Source organism: Orycteropus afer, unplaced genomic scaffold, assembly GCF_000298275.1.
Source record: "Orycteropus afer afer isolate SDZICR_OR568_19922 unplaced genomic scaffold, OryAfe1.0 scaffold00145, whole genome shotgun sequence".
NCBI lineage: Eukaryota > Metazoa > Chordata > Mammalia > Tubulidentata > Orycteropodidae > Orycteropus > Orycteropus afer.
The window spans coordinates 155,255-161,095 of NW_006921732.1; positions in this window are offsets into that span (position 1 = coordinate 155,255).

Genomic DNA, 5,841 nt, shown 5'->3' on the forward strand with positions numbered 1-5,841 from the left:
GCCCCGACTCATAGCGACCCCTCCTTGGGTTTCCGAGGCAGTATCACTACGGAAGTAGGATTGCCCAACCTTCCTTCCGAGGAGTGGCTGGAATAAGTCATTAGCCTTACAAAATTCTATTATGTGATCTCCAGTGTCACTTCTATCATGAAGGCCATACTTTCCAACTACCAATGTTTCTTCCAAGTTTCCAACTTTTGCATTCCAATCACCAGTCATAATCAATATATCTTGATACTATGTTTGGTCTGTTTCAGACTGCAGTAGTCAGTAAAAATCTTCAATTTCTTCATTCTGTCACTCCTCTTCTATCTGTCAATCCTAGCATAGTAAATCATATGATTGTCTGATTCAAAATGGCCAATATCAGTCTATTTCATCTCACTAATGACTAGGATGTCAATCTTTATGCATTCCATTTTTGACAACATCCAATTTTCCTAGATTCATATTCTGTACATTCCGCATTCCAATTATTAATGAATGTTTGCAGCTATTTCTTCCCATTATGAGTTGTATTCCAACAGCAAATGAAGGTCCCAAAAGCTTTATCCCATCCACACTATTAAAGTTGACTTTACTTTGAGGAGGCAGCTCTTCCCCAGTAGTATTTTGAATGCCTTCCAACCTGAGGGGCTCATCTTCCAGCAGTATATCGGACAATGTTTCACTGCTATTCATAAAGTTTTCCAGGAATGTATCACACAGTGTTTCACTGCTATTCTTAAGGTTATCAATGACCAATATTTTCAGAAGTGGACAAGCCATTCTTCTAACCAGATTTTCTTAGTATGGAAGCTCCACTGAAACCTGACCACCATGAGTAACCTGGATGGTATTTGAAATACTGGTGGCATAGCTCTCAGCCTCACAGGAACACACATGCCACCACAGCATAACAAAATGACAGACAAGTGGTCCCTCAAATATGAAGGCAAAATTAGGATATTCCCAGACAAAGAGAAAAAAAGAGAATTTGTGAAAAAAAACATATTAATGCTACAAGAAATGATAAAAGGAGTTTTTCCAACAGAAAACCAACAATGGAAGACAACAACTTAAGATTAAGACATGATAACACCATTCAGAAATCAACTAGGAAAGTAATTTTAAATATAACATAAGCTTAAAAATGGAAAATAGAGAATCAGATGAGTAAATCTGTACACGATACCAACTACAAAGAAAATAGAGTGAATAAATGTTATAATAACAAAACTTTCACATGGAGAAGAAATCAGGACAATGTCAATGTAGAACAGACTGTTCTAAACTTGAGGAGATAATAATTTCCTGCAGGGTAATTACAAAGAATATTTATAAACCTTCCAACCAAAATAAGAAAGATGAAAATCACAAGAAACATAAAATTGACAATAATGAAGAAAATGGAATGACAACTTGATGAAAAAATGAATTCAGCAAAGAAAAATATTTGGAACAAAGAAACTATCAGCACCACAACAAAAAACACAAAAGAATGGCAGCATTAATGTCATACCTATCATTAATTACATTAAATGTGAATGGATTAAATGCACCAATCAAGAGAAAGGGAGGGGCAGATTGGATTAGAAAACAAGACCCATCAATATGATGCATACAAGAGACTTACCTTGTACATTAATTGCTATAAACTGACTTCTGAATATGTGTTCACTATGTCCCAAAGGTTTTGATATATTGTGTTTTCATTCTCATTTCTTTCTAGGAACTTTTTTGTTTCACACTTATTTCTTCTGTTACTCAGTGGTTCTTGTGAGTTATTATATGAATGCACACTAACTTCCTTAAAAAATAGGATTTCTGACTTCTGGTAAGATGGAGGAATAGGTAGATAAGCTACATAGACCCTTGTCAACAGAGAAAAAAGAAACCAATTGACAGAGATACAGAAGATAATTCCAGAGCTCTGAGCTTTGAGAGGTAGTATACAGAAGTAGATTAGACACCAATGAACCTGAGTGAAAACAGGACCTAAGAACAGGTTCCATTTGCCAAGGATGGCAGGGACATATAGGAGACTGACAACAGGAAAGAAGACAGGTGGTGAGCATATAAGTGCTGCCAACTAGCAAATAGAGGAGCACAGCACAGTACCCTGCTTATATAGGTAACATATAAAGAAAACAAAAATCATGAGCAAGTCACTCCAACATAAAATCACCCATTAAATAGAAACATAAAAAAATCACAATGCCTTGGAGACAACAGAGCATCACAGTCCACACAGAGAAGCAAGACAAAACTGGAGAAACAAGGGACCAGGATACAGATCCAAAACACATCCCTGAGGAAGACGCAGTATTGGAAATCCCTGATAAGGAATTCAAAAGAATTATATTTAGGTACCTTCGACGAATTGAGAGATTGATCAAGGAAAACACTGACAAAATTGAGGAAAACACAGAGAAAACCCTAGAACAATTTCAAAATACAATACAAGAACAAAAACGACAAAATACATGAAAAATTAGAAATGATACAAAATCTACAGACAGAAATCCAGAAGATTAATACTAAATTTTCAGAAATAGGTAACACACTGAATGGGCAAAGGAGTAGAACTGAATCAATGGAAGAAAGAATTAGTGAGACTGAAGACAATTATCTCAATATTTCTTTGGAAAGGGATCAATCAGAAGAAAAGATCAAAACAAAATGAAGAAATCCTAGAGTTCATGTGGGATACCATCAAAAGGAACAGCCTACGTGTAATTGGAATTCCAGAACAGGAAGAAAAAAATTGCCCAAGATTTCTTGGAAGAGAATTTCCCTGGCATGATGAAAGATGAGAATATATCTATTCAAGTCCAAGGAACCCCAAAAACAACAGACCCCAAAAGAAAATCACCAAAACATGGCATAATCAAACTCACCAAAACCAAAGACAAAGAAAGAATCCTGACAGCAACATGGGAAAAATGAAAAGTTACCTAAAAGGGGCAACCAATAAGACTAAACTCAGATTTCTCAGCAGAAACCATACAGGGGAGAAGACAATGGATTGTTGTTGTTACCAAGTTCCATCGAGTCGTCTCTGACTCATAGCGACCCTATGCACAGCAGAACAAAACACCGCCTGGTCCTGAGCCAGCTCCACAATTCTTGCTACACTTGAGCCCATTGCTGCTGCCACTGTGTCAATCTACCTGGTGGAGGGCCTTCTCCTCTTTTGTCAACCCTCCACCTTACCAAGCATGACATCCTTCTCCAGGGAATGGTCCCTTCTGACAACATGACCAAAGCAGGTGAGATGAAGTCTGGCCATCCTTGCCTCCCAGGAGCATTCTGGCTACACTTCCTCCAGGACAGACCTGTTAGTTCTTTTAGCAGTCCATGGTACTTTCAGCATTCTTCACCAAAACCACAGCTCAAAAGCATCAACTCTTCTTTGGTCCTCCTTACTCACTGTCCAGCTCTCACATGTATATGAGGCAACTGAAAATACCATGGCTTCTGTCAGGTGCACCTTAATCCTTAAGGAGACATCTTTGCTCTTCAGCACTTAAAAAAGGTCCTTTGCAGCTGATTTGCCCAGTCCTATACATCATCTGATGTCCTGACCACTGCTTCCATTGACATCAATTGTAGAACCAAGCAATGTGAAGTGTTTAACAACCTCAATCTTTTCTCCATTTATTGTGATGCTGCTCATAGGACCAGTTGTGAGGATTTTTGTTTGCTTTATATTGAGATGTAATTGAACTACGGACTGTATTCTTCAATCTTCATCAGTAAGTACTTCAAGTCATCCTCACTTTCAGCAAACAAAGTTGTGTCATCAGCATATCACAGGTTTTTAATTATTCTTCCTCCAATCCTGAAAGATAAAAATTTCTAACCAAGAATTATATACCCAGCAAAACAGTCCCTCAAATATGATGGTGAAATTAGAACATTTCCAGATAAACAGAAATTAAGGGATTTGTTAAAACCAGACCAACTTTACAAGAGATGCTAAAGGAAGTCCTTTTGAAAAAGAACCAACAACAGTAAATAACAATTGACCATTAAAACACATGATGACATAACCCAGAAACAACCCAGTTATAGAAGTATCCAAAGTAAATAAAGTTGTAAACAGGGAACCAGAGACATCAATTGACAAATGAGGACAACTACAAACCAAAAAGAGGGAAAAAATGTATACTTACAGAACTCTGAATGGTAGGAAAGTCAAGACAAATACAAGATAGAATGGACTGTTCTAAACTTGGGAGGAAAACTATAAATCACAGGGTAACTGCAAGGAAAAATGAAAAACCGTCACGTCAAAATAAAAAAGAGGACCAGCACAAATATTTAGCAAATACTAAAACAATAGTAATGAAGGAAGTGATAAAAACGAGTTCAGTGCAGAAAATTATATAGAACAAAGAAACCAACACCATGAAAAAGCACATAACAAAATGACACCAACAAATTCATACTTGTTGATAATTACATATTTGGCAAGGGCCTTACCACTAAGATTTATAGAAAACTCCAATGCCTCCACAGCAAAGGGATTAACAATCCAGTTGAAAAATGGGCAGGAGACATGAATATACTCTTCACCAAGCAGGATATTCAGGCAGCCAGCAAATACATGAAGAGATGTTCACGATCACTGGCCATCAGAGAGATGCAAATCAAAACAACAATGAGATACCATCTCAGCCCAGCACTGATGGCAATGTTCAACAAGACAGAAAATAACAAATGCTGGCAGAGATGTGGAGAGATTGGGACTCTTATACACTGCTGGTGGAATTGTGAAGTGATACAACCACTGGGAAAAGCAGTATGGTGATTCCTTAAAACACTGGAATTGGAGATACCACTTGACCCAGCAATTCCATTACTAGGTATATATCCTAGAGAGGGGAGAGCCAGGACAGGAACAGATATATGCACACCAATGTTCACTGCAGCACTATTTACAATAGCAAAAAGATGGAAACAACCCTCTTCCCCATCAATGGAAGAGTGGATGACCAAACTATGGTATATACACACAATGGAATGCTATGCAGCACTAAAGAATAATGTAGAGTCTGCTAAACACCACATAACATGGATGAATTGGAGGACATTATGCTGAGTGAATTAAGTCAATCACAGAAGGACAAATATAGTCTTAGTTCATAGTTGTGGATGGTCAAGGGAAAGTTTATATATGGAGGGAAACTTTCTTTGTTGGTTGCCAAGCAGAGTGGAGGGGAGGGAAAAACAACAACAAAAAAAGCATTGACCCATGTCAATTTACTTTTGTGTATTTCACTGTACATAAATTATATTTCAATAAAATGCATTTTAAAAATAAAAAAGAATAAAGAACCAAAACCAATACCTTAAATCAACAACTTCAACAATTTGAAAAAGAGAGCAAAAACCCCTGCAGTCTCCAGAAGAAAGGCAATAATAAAAATCAAAGCAGAAAACAAAACAACTGACAAAAACAAGAAGACCAGAAGGTGGTTCTTGTAAAAGATTAACAAAATCAACAAACCACAGGCAAATTTAACGAAGGAAAAGAAAGAGAAGATTTAAATGACATGAATAATAAACTAGATGGTGTCATCACAACAGAACAAACCAAAATAAAAAGGAGAATAACAAAAAAACATGAAGAAATATACTCAAAAATTTTAAAAACCTAGAAGAAATGAACAAATATATAGAAACAAAACAAATTCCCAATCTAGTACAAACCAAGGTAGAAAAGAAACTGAGCAGATGACCATATATATGTGTGTGTGTGTGTGTGTGTGTATGATTGGTGGATATTTCTAATATATATTATTGCGTGTGCTTGAAAACTGTCCATATATATAGTAGACCAAAGAAAAGGGGGTA